The sequence below is a fragment of the Poecile atricapillus genome, chromosome 10 (genome assembly GCF_030490865.1).
Source record: "Poecile atricapillus isolate bPoeAtr1 chromosome 10, bPoeAtr1.hap1, whole genome shotgun sequence".
NCBI classification, from domain to species: Eukaryota; Metazoa; Chordata; class Aves; order Passeriformes; family Paridae; genus Poecile; species Poecile atricapillus.
Genome location: NC_081258.1, coordinates 8,762,073 through 8,781,459, shown reverse-complemented (window position 1 = coordinate 8,781,459; position 19,387 = coordinate 8,762,073).

Below are 19,387 nucleotides of genomic sequence, written 5' to 3'. Positions count from 1 at the left end.
TACACAAAAAAGTAGTAAGCAGTGGAAGTAATTATTAAGATAACCTTCTATCTCCTACAAACATTATTCACTTCAAGTAAGAAATCTAGATGGCTTGGCTGAAGACAAAATAGAGATGCACATAAAAATATGTGACACGGGAGACAAAATTATTTAACTGCCAGTTAGAAGATGGCACAAGTTCTTGTTAGTTTTCTAACAGTTGAGAGATTGTTACTAATTTTTATCAGTGTTGGGAAATAATTTCATCATTCCAAAGTTTTTGTTTTGCTAGGCAAAATAAAAATATACAGCACAGTTATGTCCCCATTCTAACACCTTCATATTAGAAACAAATGAGAACTATGAGATTGATTTTCTGAAATGCACAGGAAATCTTTGAAATGAAACAATATTTTTAGAGAACTCATATGGAACTAAAGACTGTGTGGCAGTCAGAAACTGCTGAATAGAAAACCTAAAGGAGTGCTCTGGGAAGAATGGTAAAAGGTTTGGGAGTGTCCTGTGAAAGTAAGCCTGGATTTAATCAATGTTAGTTTGACCAGAAGAGAGCTTTAACAAGTGAGCAGCAGTAACGTTTGCCTGAAACACTCCTGCTGAGTCTCCTGGCTAACTAAAGCAACTTATATTTTGTCCTACTGGATATCCACAAAAGCAGCTTTAAAGGACAAAGGACACAGACACAAATATTTTTGAGCTAGGATCCTCAACAGCCCTGAGAGGAACTAAGATGAGCTCTGTCTACTTTATGGTTATAAATAAAATGAAGCACTAGATAGGAAGGAGACATAGCGTGTGGGCTGGATTGGTGGAGCAGGCTGGGAATGTTTCTGCTTATCATATCACACAATATAATGTAGGGGAAGATGGAAACTTTATCTATTTGATTCTTTAATGTAAATTAATTTTTTTACTTGTCAAAATTATATCAAAAATCCTGTGGAAAGAACAGACTATTATTTTTAAAAATAAACAAACAGACAAGACAGCTTTGATTTGATATGAAAACAAACAGCAGTGAAAGGATAAGCTTTCATCATTATGGAGAGCTTGGCATTCTTGCAGATATATTCATGAATTAATCATTGAAAAATTTAAACTCAAAAGATTCTGCATTTTCCAATGCAAGTAGTCTCTAAAGAGTACTGAAAATGGTTATTAAATCATAGAGTTTTAATTCCTTGCATCAGGAATCTGTTTCACACACAGTTAACTGAAAAAATAGTGTGATGCTAAAATGCCTGTGATCTTATAAAACCAAAGAAAATTGTGAACAGGCACTAGCAGTACGTCACCATGTATAACAGTACTAAAATCTGTTCACAAAACTACTATACATATAGTAAACAGCAGGAGTTTTGGAATGCCATGCAGCTTTTAAATTATTAGCACTAATTAGCCAAATCAAAAAAAGAGATCAAGAAACATTAGAAGTGAAGACAAGTCTACCTGTATCGCTGTGTCAAAATTACATTTCCAAACAACCAATTAGTAAAGACAACCTTTCAGCCCAAGAAGCCATATGTAAAGTGGGACGGCTTCATTACAGTGGCTCCCTAATTAAAATGTAAAGGCTGCTGATCATTGCATAATTAAACAACACGTCATGTGGTTTCTTCTGGCAATTGCAAGCAGCTAGGCCTGAAATCATTAATGACTAAGACATCGTCTAAATGAGTCCAGAGACAGTAGAACTACATTCTGTCAGAATGGAGAGCATCCTATGGTCATTATGGAGATAATATCCTCCAAAGGGACTGCTCTGTACAAAATGTTGAAGTTCTTTCTCTCAATATGACTTTGACTTTTTATATCCAGTTTTCTTACTAATTAGCCCAAAAGAAAAAGGCTAGCAGGGCTAATTAACTTCCAGATACGGTAATCTAAATATGAATCTGAAGAACCAAAGATTTTCCCTGTGGATATTCTAAACGTTTTTCATCAGTGAAAGCTCTGCTATTGAGAAAATATTTTTTAGGTAAACTTATGCCTTGATTGAGGGCTCCTTACGTGGCTTCCCACTTTGCAGAATGCCCAAGGAACAAAAGCATTTGCAGCACCAGTTCTCTGTGTTCTGCATACCACAGACCATCCATTAGCCTTCACTGATGATGCACACAGATACTAAAAAAAAACAGTGAATTTGTAGTTCTATGAATTTACTGGAGAATTTTGGGGATGGGAATTGTTTTGCAAAACAATAATGCCAGTCACAAGAAAAGAATATATTATGAAAACACGCACATTCCCCGGTCTGTGCTTTAGGAGATTCAAAGTGTAATGGACAAAGTAACATGAATAATACGAGCCTTTGAAAAACTCATAAAACCAGCAGATGTGCTAAGTTTGTAATAGGCATATCCTATCATCCTATCACCTTCACTCTGAGTAAAGCTAGTCTGACTCAGGTTTGGAAGAATTCTTTAGGTCATTCCCCACACCAATAGAGATAGCAGCCATTATTTAGTATGGTGCTAAATTCCAGACCAGTAAAGTGAATTTGCACTTAATTTTAAACTCTAGAGTATAATTGGACATGATTTTTCTTCTTTATACTATTCATTTTTATCACCACAATTTACACTGAACTCTTTCTCTGCTAGGAACAGTCTGGGAGCTGGCTATAGTTCGGTGAAACCCAAGTCTGTCCCTTCCCTGCTCCATGCAACCACTATTTTGGTTTTGAATTTATCAATCATGCCACAGCTAATTGCCTATGAATAGATTAAAAAATAAATAAATATAAAATCATGGTGAACACATGGATATGTTTCTTTCCTATATAACACAAGTAAAACAGAATTTGGTTCTGTATCATACTTCTTTAAGGACAGTGTCCCAAAGAACTTTTTAACGAAGTATCTTACTGACAGCACACTGAGTATAGAAAAATGTGTCAGCCAGAATGCTCTCAGCAAAACCTCAGATGTTCATAGTCAATAGAAGTCCTTTTACTGAGACTTGTTGCCCAGGAAGCCATAGTTTATTTCTGTTCTTTTTCACCAGAAAGAAAAGACCTGAGACAAGTTTTTCTTCAGCAATATAAGCATCCTCTTAGATTCCTCACATCAGATGAGTTAACTGGTTTCAGTTAGAAGACACGGTGCTTCACACCACCTAAAAGAACATTGCAATTGGAAGGCTGAACAAAACTGTGGTGAAAATAGTACTAAAATATAGGGATTCTGAGGAAATGGACTATCCTACACTGTTCTGCTGATAACATAATGTCTTCTGGAGTCTGAAAAAATCCCCAGTATATAACCCTGCTGATATTATTAGGGATGATAATTCTCAGTGCAGACTCAGTTTAATTATCTTCCTGCAGTTTCCTGTGGGATTAGGATCATGTGCTGATTTGTGTTCTGACCACAGAAGTGGTCATTTCCAAGGCCAGCTTTACCCTACCTACTCACATTCCTCTGTCTTCCATTCCCAGTCCCTCCACAGATCACTCAAATTGCTGCTTTTATTCACTCCTTTTAATTGCCTGATCTTCAACAAGTTGGGTGTTTTTGCAATCAGAGGCAACTCAGCTGCCAGGTTCTTGAACACAGAGACAATGCTTTTGTAGGATGGGCTGGACATCCTGGAGAATGACCGTGGTTTGACATGCAAAACACTCAACTTTAGTGTTTAATGAAATTAAACATCACTTAGAGCACAGCATCCACTAAGGGCCACAAACGGTGCTCTGGGAACCCATGGGAGCCTTCTGCTCTTCCAGGACTGTCCAAACCATTTTGGGTTTTTAGGTAGTAAGATGTATCTTCCCTTCAGTGCTGCTGCAAAACTTAATTACTTGGCTTAACCTCAGGATGCAAACTGAGGCAATTTCAGAATGAGGGTAGCTTAAAGTAACTATATTTTAATTACTGTCTTATGCACCACAACAGTAGCACTGGTTCTGTTAATAAAGGGAAATTAATTTCCCTTCACTCAGGTCAGCAATAAGTCCATTTTGGACTTTCACAGGGAGAAATTCCTGCTGATTTCTTTAAAAATATTATATATATATGTATATTTATATATGTATGCTTTCTTAAAAATCAAGAACATCCATGGAAATCGGGAATCATAGGTCTATAAACACAAGATGCACCAAGATTTTCAACTATTTCCTGGCTGGTTACATTTTAATTACAAATAAAAACAGCTATTAATTCTTCTGGTCTGCAAAAATTCAAGTTGCTATGCAGAGAACTACGGTTAAAAGCTGAAAATGAGCACTGCTTTAATTCTTTCATGCTTTATTTTCAAACTCATTTTCACATTTATTGAAATTCTTCAGTGCAGCTATGGACCTTCCTATGACTTCTTTTACTCCAACTGAAGAATCATAAGCATATCCCATTCTTTGGCCAAATGAAGCCTGTCAAACTAGAGGTCAAATTCATCCTAACTATCTCAATGAGTAAAATAATCCCTAAATATCAATTTCAAGATCTTGCTGCTAGAAAGACAAATAAAACAGACCTTCATAATGTCATGAAAGTACAGAAAAAGGATTACAAGAATCTGTGAACTCCAGAACCCTTTAAAAAGTGTTGTTTGCTATAAAGCATGGCAACATCACAGAATGTTGAGAGACTGATTCTGCTGGTCATTCTTCAAACATTCTGGACTAGAGAAGACCAAAACAGATTTTTCTGTGCTCAATTTAGTGCTCAGTGTTAAGCAAGTATTAGTTTAACTGAACCTTCAAACTTCCATTTTTAGAAAGGGAAAATTTTTTTTGAAAGAGGAAAAATATTTTAGTTGTTTGTGGCAGGATTTTTTAAGAAATATCTGCCCTCATTGCACCTCTTGATACTGCCATGCAGCATTATCACTATGTTTCTATCCCTGTTTTAATGCTGTATGCTGGATTTAGGTCTGATCTTAAGGAATTACAGGTGAGATAGCATTGCCAATCAGAAATTGTTACTCCTAAGTATTACAATTTAATAAACTTAAAGACAGAAAACTAACTAATCCAAGTTTGAAAATGTCAGCCAAAAATGAAAGGTAAAGGAAGAAACATCGGAGTGATTATTTAAAAATTCAAAGTTGAATCTCCACAGAGATGATGAAAGTCAGAGGGACAGCATCATTTCACATCCTAAATAATGTTTTCAAATAAAACATTTATCATGTAGCCATATATTGAGAAGACTCCAGCTCTCCACTGGCAAAGAAAGAAAGTTCTGAGTAGCAACCAGGTAAGATGCTTTGGAAGACTAAAATAATTGTGAAAATGATCACAAGTAGAGCAGGTCACCAGCATATTTTTTTCATAGTTTAGCCCTTGCTAAACTTCATTTTCTCCAGCCCTGTATGCCAACTAACTGGGGGGTGGGGTGGGTTGAATATATAAACTATCTAAGGATTAACTCATTTTTCTCAGTTACTTGGGCAATTTTGACCCTTTTTTACTTTTTTTTTTTTTTTTTTTAAACAAGTACATTAAAATGAGTTGAAAAGAGACAAAAGTCTTCTCATAATATTCAGGTCAAGGTCCTTTTATGGAGCTTGCTCATTATATAACTCCACGTATTTTCATATTCTAGGACTACAGTGGAAAAAAAGCTTAAGCCCCTAATATCCTACATTTTCTGACAATCACTAATATAACCCTGATAATGATTGAAAGTTCACAGAAATCAATAGCAGCTTTTCTCCATTTGTCTTGGTGCTCTTCAGTTATTCATCTACTACCAGTAAATCAAAGAACACAAGACAAACTTCTCAATTTTTATTTAGAAAAGTTCTGCCTGTACCATTTTGCTATTTTCAAGCCACCTATCACCATGTTCATCAAAACTGAAGCTGCAGAATCTTATCTGCAGCTGATAATTTCATTTTGAAAAAACAGCTGACTGCTCCAAAAAGTCTTGCAGAGGTACATGGAGACTGTCAACTCTTCAAACAGAACCAAGACGAGATTAACCAAGACATTTTAAATATCATTATTATAAATGTGAACTAAATTCAGTTGCTAATTGGATTAGAGTTTCACTGACTACATTTAAACTACAAACTTGACTATGCAGTTAACCTAGATATGAGGTTACCTGAAGTAAATCCTTAAATTACTGTGCTTCTAATGATATATGCAGAGGTCTCTGCACAACACTCAGTAATAAAAAACTTTCTCTTATGGAAAATAGCTGGTGAAAAATGACATCCACTGATACTGTAGCCTGCTATACCTCTTATTAGAAACCCCCTATTCTCTCCCACATTCATATCCCTGTAGTGTCCTGTGGAGAATCTCCAGTGCATCTAAGAAAGGGTAAAAGCTTTGGGTTAATAATTCATTATGAATAGTCTAAATTTTCATGCAGTGTGTATCCAGGTGATACTATGCTCAATACAAATTCAAAATGTCAGCTTTAAAAAAAAAAAAAAAAAAAAACAACAAAGGAAAAGAAAAAAAAGTCTTTCTGCCCTTGTTTTAAGGATGAACCCTGAAATAATTTATTCATGGTGCCATAATAAACTGTCAGCTATCTTGACAACTAAAAATTAAGTGTATTGTACTCCTCAGAAATTCCAAGAAATATTTTTTTTTGTGTAACAAAAAGAATAGAGAGAAAAGACAACACATTGAAACCCACAGCCAGACTCCACATGCACTGAAACTTCACTCAGATGCCACTGCTTAGGATCTGTAGAGCCCTTAAGTCATAACAACCTATCAGAAAAAAATCACCTGAAGTGATCTCAGCATACCTAAAAATGTTCAACTGTCGCTTTGAAGCAGTAATTCAAGTATTTAAACTCAGGCAAAAAAAGTCTTGATGGAAAATACAAGGGAAAAAAGCATGTTAGTGGAAGAGAAACTGCCTTAATTGGATAGTTAAGAGTATTTGATAGGAATATAAAAAGGCAAAACTGTCAGAATGCAATTCTTCTACTGGCCACTGGCCAAAGCAGTGCAGATTTTAGAGGGAAGAATAAGCCACCACAATTACACAGTGTCTCCCACACATGATAATTTCAAAACAATTCTCAGCGTTTCACTTTTATTTGAGTGAGAACAAATTTTCACTCAGTTTATAGTTTCCCACTGAATTTCTTCCTCATTTAATTCTTTGTCTATAAAATGGAATATGCCCCAATGAAAAGCCACTGATAGCAGCTGCACCAACATATATTTCTACTGTAGACAAGCAAGTATTCTAATTGCATCAAAATTTATTCTTTTTTGAATTATTTCACTCTTGGAAAGTACCTGTACCAGAAGCTGTATCAATTCAGGTACACCAATGACTCAGCTGCAGCTGGAGCAAATGTCCACCCCAGAAAAGCTCTGGAATGATTAGAGGTAACAGGTCAGCAGCAGCTCCCTGCTGTGAGACTTCAATTCATCTTCAGCTTCCAAAGTGCTTCTCTTCTCCACATGAGCCACAACCTTCTCTCTCCCCAAACTTTAACCCTCGATTTTTAAAGGCTAACCATTCTTCTGACCTAAAAACCCTGCTATAAGTAAGGAGAAACTCACCAGGAAAGGAAGATAGAATGAAGATCCCAATACTGTTGAGCACTGTTGGGTTTATTTTCAAAAAGAAAAAAACTTGCATTACTTGATGTGAACCTTGAAGAGCTGTCAGAATTACTACCCATCCAGTGGAATGAGATTTCTACTTAATAAAATGGAGAGTTTCATGATAGACCATCATATTCTCTACGTCTGACAAGAAAGGAAGCTTTTCTTTTTCCCATGCTGGTAGCAAATACTTCTAAGTATTCTGTCATTACAACTTCTATATGAAATGGCACAAAGGAACACACAAGAAAAATTAGGTTGTATATTCAGAGCTCAGAGATACATTTCACTTGATCTTAGCCTTTAAGTGGCTAGTGATAGATTGCTAATTTGTTGCTTTTTGTTCTATATATATTATATATAAACATATAATATTATATATATACAGTGTATATTATATATTGCATACATATTATATAATATCATATTAATACATGCAATGTATTGATATATTGTATATTTAAAATGTATTTATATTATACATGTATGTATGCATTATGTATGTCTCTTCTGCACAGTAGACATTACATGTCATGGAGTTTGCTCATTGTTGTCTCCACTTTTTTCATTTGACCAAATGAAAAAACATTTGAATTAAGAGGCTTTGAACCAAGCTTTTTATAGTACATACCATTTTTTATAATCCATTCTGAGAAAGAATAGGAAAGATGGAAGTCCAGCAATGCAAAAGTAGGACTAACACCTTCAGAGCAGGATTTCTCTTTCCATTACCTTCCCTCCTACTACAAATATGACTTTATCAATCAACTTGGCAAAGACACACAGACAGCAGAGAAGTAGCAATAATGTTAGAATCATTTCTGTGAGATCCACAGGGACAATTTCAAGCAGATGAAATCACAGAATCATAGTATTTTAATTTAGAAAAGACCTCTAGGACCAGTGAGTCAAACCATTAATCCAGCACTGCCAAGTCTGTAACTAAACCGTGTCCCCAAGTGTCTTTCAGATACCCCTGGGGATGGACTCCACCATTTCACTGGGCAGCCTGTTCCAATGCCTGACAACCATTTTAGTGAAGAAATCTTTCCTAAGATCCAGCCTAAACCTCACCATGCATAACTTGAGGCTGATTCCTCTTGTCTCATCACCTGTCAATTGAGAGAAGAGGCCAACCCCTACCTGGCTCCACCCTCCTGTAAGGGAGTTGTAGCAAGTGAGAAAATTCCCCCCTGAGCCTCCTCTTCTCTAGGCTGAGCCCCCTGGCTCCCTCAGCCACTCCTCATATGACTGACCTTTCTGCCCTTCTGTGGACATGCTCCATCACCTCAGAATCCTTCCTTTAGTGAGGGACCCAAAAGTGAGCACAGGATTTGAAGTGTGACCTTGTCAGGGGCCAATACAGGGCCATAATCACCTCTCTGGTTCTGCTGAGCACACTATTGCTGATACAGATCAGGTACCCTTGGCCTTCTTGGTCACCTGGGCACACCTGGCTCACGTTCAGTTGTTGTCAACCACACCTCCAGGTCCTTTCCTGCCAGGCACTTTCCAGCCATTCTGCCCCAGCCTGGATCCCTGAGTGGGGTTGTTGTGGCCCAAGTGCAAGACCCAGCACTTGGCCTTATGGAACCTCATACCGCTGGCCTTGCTCCATTGATCCAGCCCATCCAACTGCAAAGCCTTCCTACCCTCCAGCAGATCAACACTGCTGCCCAGCTTGGTGTCACCTGCAAGGGGACTTGTCCAAACCATCGATACAGATATTAAACAGGACTGGCCCCAACACTGCACTCAGTTTTTCACCCAGCAAACAGGACACCTATCTAAGCCATGAGCAGCCAGTTTCTCCAGGACAAAGCTGTGGGAAATTGTGTCAAATGCTTTGCTTAAGTCCAGGTAGACAAAATCCATAGCCTTACCCTCATCCACTAAATGGGTCACCTTGTCACAGAAGGGGATCGAGTTACTCAAACAGGAACTGCCTTTCATAAACCCAGGGTGACTGGAACAATCCCCTGGTGTCCTGCACAGACCAGGTGATGGCACTCAGGACGACCTGCTCATGGTAGTCAGAAGAAATATCAGTCTTGGGAAGAGTCCCAGGATTTTGTCCTGTATTGTTTTGTCATAACTGCACATTAAATATTAATTTAATATTAAAATTAAAAAGAGAAAAAGGCCTCTTGCCTTATCTTGAGGATGGCTGCAAATTGGGGACTGTAACATTTTGCAGTATATACCTCTTACCTGTACCCCTTCCAGGGGCATGCTAACACATTTAACTGACATGTAGTATCAGATTTTCTATCCCTCAATGTAGATTTCAGCTTCTGGACTGAAATTTCCAAACAAAACAGTTCTGATAACTACATCAAATATTCCAGATTCTGGGGGGAATAGCTGCTTCACAAAGAGCCTCCTTAACAACTGATCAACATCCAAAATGACAGTTTATTATCACTAGCAGAAAAACACACTTTTGCTGCAACTGGAAGTTACCATCCCTTCATGCTCTAACCCTGTGAGGAGGATTAGCAATCAAGATTTTGGTGTCTATTGCATTATTTGATATGGTGTGTTACAGTATGAATAACAGCTTACTGCAATACATTGTATTGCTTCACCAAGAAGAAGCACACCCTTCAGCTCTCACACAGCTTTTGTGTTCTCAAATACAACAGCCCAGCTATTAAAAAATTAATAGCCTTTTTTTAATGTCACATGTGTGACATTTGAAAAAAAAAAAATCTCACTTCTTTTCTTCTTTCCTTCTTCTGTGTCACTAGAATAATTTCTTCCTCCTCAACTCACATTTAAACACATTCCACTCAACACAGCTGCAGTGTGTGAAACTAGCATAAATGATGGTGTCTTCAATTTTTACTATTACATGTTCATTATCTAAAACAATTAAAACTTAAGGGAAATTACAAAGTTTATCTGTGAAAGTCATGCAGCAGGAAGATTTTCAAAATTACTTTTTGAAGATTTTAAGTCTAATTACTTCGACAATCCATCACTGCCTATTGTGTGTCATGAGATAAAGCTATTACTGTTGGGTTCGTAATATTCTGCACATCTCTTACCTGTAACAAGCCAGCAGGAGTTGAGCTCATCCACTGAGTGCTCTTTTATTCTGAGCAAGCTCAGCTAAAAGACAATTTATATCAAACAAACCGGAAAAAATTCAAATACCAGCACGTATTACTGACACTAGCAGTCTCTTCAGTTGTCAAACATTTAAATTAAGGAGCAGGTTTGAAACTACCATCAAACTAACCCTTGGTGCTATGAAGACCAAACAAAGTGATCATGGGCATGCCTGCCATGCAAATGGTGCAATTACACACATATTTTCTATATAAGCTTTCATGAGAAGAGTGTATAAATGGTTTGAGCTTCTTCATCTGTGTGGTTTAACTTCCTTTTTTAATTCAAAAATATTAAATCCAGACTGAAAAACCTATTTTAGAATCCTACCAAACACCAGCACTCTTCCAAAATAACATTAAATTACTTTTATATCTATTTAAGTTTTTCTGCCCTTTAACTTGCACATGTTCCATATATACTGAAAAATATTTTATGTGATTATTGCTATGATAAACACAGGTCTCAATATCAAAATATAAAGTCTGAGATGGGGGAGAGATTCTGTATTCTGGTCTTACCATGAGCCTGAATCATTCTACCTGAATAATTCTAAACTAAATCATTTATGAATCAGCATATACCTCACACCCCACCCAAAAATATTTGATGAGTCACCACCTTCTCCACGTAGACAAAAAGAGGAAGTACTCACAGTACACAATTTAAAAGTGTATTTTTTTCGTGCTTGAAGAGCATGGAGACTAGTAAACTAGCTATAAATTTGTTCTTCACCTACAAACCAAAACTCAACTCAAACACTCAGTGCACATTAAAGAGCAGTGTTTTTCAAAGAAAGAAAAAAGTTTAAAATCTTTCATTTACAATTAAAAAAATTATTAATAACATATACATTATAAGTCAAGTCAACAGCTACAGAAACAATTTATTTACATGCTGCTAGTTGTTTAATCGTCTTTAAATTGCCTTTGGAAACTTAATTTTAAATGCTTGCCTGATCTCAGTTGCTTTGCAAGTAAATATTATGCATATGAATAGCTTGCTTGCTTTGTTTCCACATTTCATAAAGTTTCTATGCATTTAGACATTCCAGGATTTATGTTTATTGGTTTGAAATCTATGTGAAGGACCAAAAATTCTATGAATTACAAAAATCAACTAATAGACCAAACAAAAAATGTTTGCACTCTTTAAAAAACATAATCAAAGGCTAAAGAACTAAGCTCAGACAATAAGTAAATTAGATTTATGTCTCGCATGTAAAGATCACTGATATGAAATGCTCACTTGTCTCAATTTATTTTAAGCAGAAGTGAGGGCAGTGGCACTTATAAAGAGTCTAAAAATAATAAATTACATCTTATTGCACAAAGTCAAAGGTTAAACTTATTATTGCTCACCATAGGCCAACCTTAACCCCAGGATTAATGCCATAAACAAAACAAAAATTCCGTTTGCACACAATGCACGAGGTTAATGTCTCTGAAGAATTACAAAAGGGAAATGATGCCCCCTACTGCTCCCAGAAAATGTTTCTGTATAAACACAATATTTTGGTTCAAAGGGAATTATCATGTAAAACCAATGAACATGTATTTTCAACCTAACTAGTACTCATTAGCATGACATATGCCAAGGACAATTTATTTCTTCTTTGGACTTTAATTAAAATACATGAAGGGCCTTTCCCTTGTAGAGGAAACTCTCAGGAACACAAACAGCTAGAGAGGATATAGAATCTAAGTTTCTCAGGAGTTACATATTCTGGTGAAGAAAATATGAAGATTCAATTCAATTTTTCTTGTCTTCATGCATTTCTGATTACATCAAACTTGAAATAACTTTTATGTAGCAGTGACATTTTTCAAACAGCAAAGTTGAAATGATATCTGGTAGCAATTTGACACAATTCATTAAAAGGTAACGAAGCCCATGTCCTGGAGTTGTGGAAGAGCACAGCTCAATTCCTAAAGCAGTTTTATGGTTCTGGAATCACAGACACTGTTGTGATGGATTTCTTGATGGGCAATAACAAGGTTATTGTTTGAAACACTTTTCAGGGAAAGAGAGCTCAAATACTGAAGAGCTTCTACTGGTGTCTTATTTGTTCCGCTTTTAAGCCACAGTAGACCCAATGACATCAATAATATTAAATGTTGATTTCCACCAGTGTAATTGAAAAATAACCCCCAAATTCTTAAAGATATTGGACACACTGAACTTCTCTACTTCAACGTAAACTACATAAATATCATTTGGTACATTGTTGCCTTTGATCTGACCTTCAGCACCCTTTTGAGTATTCTTAAACATATCTAATCTTAAATTTGCTATCACTCACCTTTGTGCAAGGTTTGCAGAGTGAAATGGTTGCAGTTCACAAGTCCTTATGCCACAAAAATAACCAAAAGTAAATCAGTAAGCAAAGTTAATGAGCTGATATGAACAGGCATGCTTTTTTATTACTAAGTCCTTTTCATCACAAATCTTAATATGTGTAAGGTTATTTAGACAATACTACTGTGACCTTGCATTGGTCATTTTCGGCTCAAAGCACAATGAAACACTGATACAAGAGGAACACTTTTACCTGATTCTTATGAGGATGCCTGTGCAGTAGAATGTGAGAAATGAAAAAATTTTCTCATTCGTTGTCAGAGCATACAAAATTGAAAATGCAGCACCTGTATATCAGGAAACATTTGTTTAGAACCATTTCTGCTCATTTATGATAACTTTACAACATATCAATAAGAGGAAAAATGTTCATAATGGTTTACTGTTTCAAAATGAACTGGACCCAAGACAGGGTCAGTGGTGAGGTTTAGCAAAATATATTCAAACTTGTAAGACTGTATGTCATAAATATATATATTACATTTTCCTAAGAGTAGATCTTCAAATAAGTTCAGAAATCAGGTTCCAACACAGATTTTTCTTTTTACTGTTGATGGTTTCTAGCAGGAAGTTTGGTCCTCACAGTACTGCCTGAGTAGCACTGGCTCAGGTTTGCAGCATGGCTGTGCTCCTCTAATCCTCACCTAATATAAACCTCCATGGATTAACTAGATTTAGAAGTAGATTTAAACAAATATATAATGTTCTAGGGTCAAAGGAGATGAATTTAAACCAGTCAAGAGTAGGCATTGTTCAGGGAGGAAATTCAAATAATTGCATCTTATTTCCAAGGTAAACTTGCATTTAACTGTGTTAAATACAGCTCAAATGCCATTTGGGATAGTCCTGACTTATACAGATTTCTACATTCATGATGGAGTGTGTTGTTTAAGGATTTAATAGTCTGGAGAAGGCTGCAGACTGACAGAACAGCATTATGAAAAAGTAGATAACATGACTGACAGATATTTGAAAAATTTTATCAGTCATATAAAGCAAATTTCCTCCAACTTATTTTTCCTAGATATTGATGTAGGACTCTCCAATAAAATACTATTAGTTGTAGTGGAATAAGCTAAACTGGGATGGCATCATCCTGAAAACATTTTACTATTTTTCTACCATGGTGAAACCAAGCACATAAAGGAAGGCCCATTTCTCTAAATATGTTTCCTAAATGTGAAAGGGTTGAAGCAATTTCCAGAGGTCTCTGTCTAGAAAAAGACCTCCACCGATATTTAGCTGAACTGCCTTTGCTCTGAGACATGAAATAAAATACACTGGAATCAAATGTAAATGCATCATTGTGCTTTATGTAAAGAAAATCAGCCTAATTTGCTTTTTTCACCACTATTACACAAGCCTAGCATGCCCAGTTCTTATTACTAAAATTTTATTGAAATGGTTGGAAATACTCAGATTTACATCAGCTGATTAATAATTCCACTGGTTTTAGTAGAATTATATTGAACCTTACAGTCACAGAAAGCGTGCGAGTCCAATTTTTAACTGCAGTGTTTTCATATACCCCTCAATAGAGGCTCAGTTATAGTGTAAATATATCAGAAATATCTTCACACTCTTTGACTGTGTAGAAATCACTGTATGTACAGAAAGTCTGGCCCAGCTTACTCCCCATACACAAAAGTTATAAAAACTTGGTGTATTTAGAGGGAACTCTTATCTGTAATTGAAGAAAAGATATTGTTCTATATTAGAAAATACAAACCAAGTATTACCATGCTGTTTCAGACATTAAAATAATACTAAAACTTAGGACTAGGTTCTGGAAAACCTTACTGAAGTAAATTGGCATTTAGTCTGCTCAGCAGTCAAACTGAAGTCAACAGGACCATACATTCAGATGAATACTCATTTATCTTGGTCTGAACCTTGTAACAGTTAGATTTTGTGCAAGTTATCTGCAAACTGGCATAATTCAGACATAGAAGTTTCTATACCTATTTGCACAAGTATAAAGAGAAAAACAAAAACCAAATCACCCACAGTAAGGTTTACTACAGGCAGCATCTTTTAAAAGCGTTAAAAAGCATTGTAAGCACATCTTCACAGCTCGTTGCACCCGTTGTACCTTTCAATTACTGCTGTAACTTCCCACCTACTCTGGAACTCAACTGAACCTCTCAGAACAGACAGAAATCAGATGTAAGATCCTATTCTGTTAGCAATCAGCTATATAACGGGTACAGCACATGCAAAGACATGATCAGCAATTAACCATACCTAGTGCTTTACAGAAAACAAAAAAAAAAAGAAAATTAAATTCCAGTAGTCAGAGTAGTAGCAAAATGTTTATGAAAATTTTAAAAAACAAACAGTTGCAAGAGTCATAATGACTGTATGATGTTCAAGAGTCTCACTTTTGATAACCTATAAAAATTATTTGAAAGAACTTCATGAAATCCCTAGATTTTAGCAAGATTAGCAAGAGTACTGCTTTAATTTTTGTAGGTGCAGAAACTTTGACGAGGTACTCTATTTTAAACTAACTTAGAGTGGCACTTGAGCATGACTTACTTTTTGCAGCATTTCTGCATTGCTCAGGGCCAGCTGCATGGTGCTGACGCCCCTTCAGACACCACTTGTCATTTCTGCAAGCGATTCAGTAGTGTTCAATCTCCCCTTACAATAAAGATTGTACTCCTAGATTATCATTTGGTTTGTCAGTCATCTAAGTGAAGCTGCAGTGTTTAAATACACAGTAGTCACAGAGTGAGGAACCTTTAAAATTACTGGTAATAATATAGCTAAATATTTACATTAGAAAAAAGCCCCATAAAACTGTCTCCTGGCACATTTCCCAGGCTAAACAACAGTCTTTGCCAATACACCTGCAGCTTTTAGTAACTAATTAAGAAACTTGAGCCAACACACTCAAAAAGCCTCAAAAAACCAAATGCAGAGTTCATTACATAAAAAAATACTACCCACTCTCAACAATTGATGCATGTATAATTGCAGTATTTTTGTCTTTTCTTCTTTTTATAAAGACTCAGTTATTTACAACAGGTTATTTTGAAAGGAAATTTGAATTAAGAGAAATAATTAATTCTAAAATTAAGGGATAAATAAGTTTTGGTTGTAGAAACTACTAATTACAGAACCTATACCTTGGACTGTTTTCAAAATGTTTGCCTCTTGATACTAAACTTGATTATCTATAGGTTCATTAAGATGGCAGCATTGCAACAAATTCTCCAAAAGGGAAACTTTCTTAATCACCTTCTTAGTCACCAGGGCTTCAAGCACACGTAAATGTCTGTCACACCGTAACTGGGGGCTTGAACAAGATGTGGAAGCTTGTCTCTGTAAAGAATTTTAAATAATTCCATTTCAAACCATTTTTGGCTTCTTTCTCTGTAGTTCTGTAAACAACAAAAACAACCAAAAAAAATTTAGTTAAAAATATACCAAAATTTCTTAATGAGAATTTGGGGTTGCCTTAAGTTTTAGGACTATATTACACACAAGACTTGAGGCCTCAGATTATTTATATATATTTCCTTCTGACATACATAGAATTTATTTGAGGTATCACTCTTAGAATATGCTACTATTTGTGTTATGACTGAAAATTAAAGTTTTTGTTATTCATATTCATGCAGAATACTTCCTATACCCTAATATTTTAAGTCCACAGCCTACAAACCATCAAACAAATATTTAAATTTATGCATGAAAATAACCCCACTGAAGACCATAATACTGAGGATCAGAGCACCATCTGTAAAGTGCATTCATAGACTCCATAGCTCAAATACCCAGCACAGGTTTGAAAGACAGTTCGGAATTTTGACTTCCTTGCTGTTTCAACCAGTACAGCTACTATTTCAAGTATGCAGCCAAAGCCCAGACTACTCAAGAAGGTCCAATTTCACAAAATCGTTCACACAATTAATTTTCAATTGCAGAAATTCTTATAAAGAGCAAGAAGGTGCACCAGGCAGCTGAAGCAAGCTATTGCGAAACATGAAAAAAAAAACCTCACACCTATTTACACGTTACCATTACAGTATTTCCCCAGTACTAATGCAAATAATGACTTGGCATCAACTCACATTCAGGAAAATCTCTAATATATCCCACAGGTGTGCCAAGCAGAAAAGCAAGACCAGGCACTGGGTGTGTCAAATTCCTTCGACTGCTACCAGAAAAATATTGCACTTTTCCATCTCTAAAATAAACTTACAAGATACAACCAAAGATCCAGGAAAGTGAAGTTTCCCCTCTAACTAAACAGAGCCTGTCACTTTGGATATTTTACTGCAAAACAAATTCCTCCCATAGGAGGAAACAAAATCCTTCTTCCCCAACAAATCCACTTTGTAAGCAGCCTATTGTAAGATGTCAGAGAATTTCCAGTGTTCTCAGCTCACATTTGGGGTTTGTACACCTGCACTTGTGCTTATGGCAAGAGGTTTGAAATTTCTCCTAAGTGTGAGGAAGATTAAGTTGAGGCTGCAGTTACAAAACAAAAAAAAAGTAATGATATTTTTGCTAGTTCGCATCACAACAATGCAGGGAACTTTCTCCCGAAAGTTCCAACTTGTTTAAATAATTGTCCCATGTATATAATCATTAGTAAACCTTTTCAATAGCATCTTTTTTCCACTTCAAAAGGCCTTTAGTTTGTCTTGAATGTTATAATGTCAGGTACTACCTAATCTCAGCAGGCTGGGTCACAGAACCACAACTGCTCACACTCACAGTGATTTCCCTGAGAGCAGCCTCACACCATTAAAATGCATTTGAATACAGATTTATCAAGAATATATGTAGAATTATACACATACAATAAATTCAGCAGTGAAACCATGTTTTATAACATGCAGCATGGCAAAACAGGCAAGAAAATGTCCAAGTCCCAACCATTACCCACATAATTTAGAAGTCAGTAAGCCTTCTTTGATATGAGATATTCCAAAACGCTGTGGTAGAATTCAATTTTCTTTCATCTTTTAGACGATATTTTGTGTCTCAAAATGCTGGTAATTTCATTTTTATTATACAGTTCCTTGATTACAATGTCATTTCTAAGTAATAATAACTAAAAGCAACATTGGCTGCAATGTCTGCATTTTAACAGTGGATGGCACCAATCACCTCAGAAATTGCCTCCTTAAATGTTAGATTACATCCTTATGTGGGAACCTTGTAGCATAATTCAACCAAAATACAAATATCTAAACAACAAAAACAGGGGGGGAAAATTGTCTTCAGTAAAGTACTTCAGGGAAGCATCTTTCTTAAATATCATACTCCCTGTCAAAACCCTGTCCTGTGCAGAATGAGTGTTCGTGTGTACACAGACGTATTTTTTTTTTCCATTTTACCACTGTTTCAGACAATTTTATTTGGCTCAAAGAATGACTTCAAATTCAGATTGGAAAGTGCATATAGCAATACTTGGATGTGAGCTTTTGGGGAGATTTTCCTATGGGCTAGGAACTGCAAACTGTCATTTGCTTTAGAAGTTCTAATAGGGATACAAGTGGCTATATAAAAATGATATTTCATATTTCTGTATTAAGCCTTTTCTGGTTTAACATACAAGTAGATTAAAACAAAGTATGTACATTTAAATGCATAACAATAAAATATTTGTCCTCCCTCTGGAGGCTGTATTTAATGAACAGCTGCTAAAATCTAACTTCACAGCGATGCTGAAGAGATGGTCAAAACAAACTGGAATCAAATAATTCCAAGGGGAACTTGGAAGACGCTAACCTGTGTCTGGGATGGTACGAAATATATATATATTTATATATTTATATTTATTTATATATATTTTCAATATATATGAAATATATTCCTTTGTACAACAGCTGGTCTGTATTGTCAGCTCCAGGCAGACAAAAGTCCCTGAGATAATTTTTAAGACCTGATCTTATCCTTCACGTCTCTTTAACAGTTTGGGGGTGGAGGGAGCTAAGTAAAAGTGTGCCCTTTATATTTTCCGAGCTATCAGAGCTAAAGATTTGGGGATGGGAGCTACACTTCTGTCCCCCGCCATCAGAAGGGATAAAGCTTGAATTTCTTTTTAAGTGAAATCCAAGTAGACAATACCAGAGCTGGCTGTGCCGAGTGTGTTACACCAAGGTTTCCCCGCCAGCTGGGCGGGAGCCTCTGGCTGTGGCCGCAGGGCCGGGAGCGGCCCCTCTGTGGGGCTGTGCCGGGCAATAAGGGCGATAAGGGCTGAGAGGAGTCCTCCCATTCTCCCGGGACACACAGACAGGGATAAGAGGAGCCGAGGGGCGGAGAACGACCGGGAGGCGGGGACAGAGCGGCCGAGAGGCGGGGCGGGGCGGGGCGGCCGTGCCCGCCGGGCCCTGTGCAGCTGCGGGCCCCTCAGCACCAGAGTCG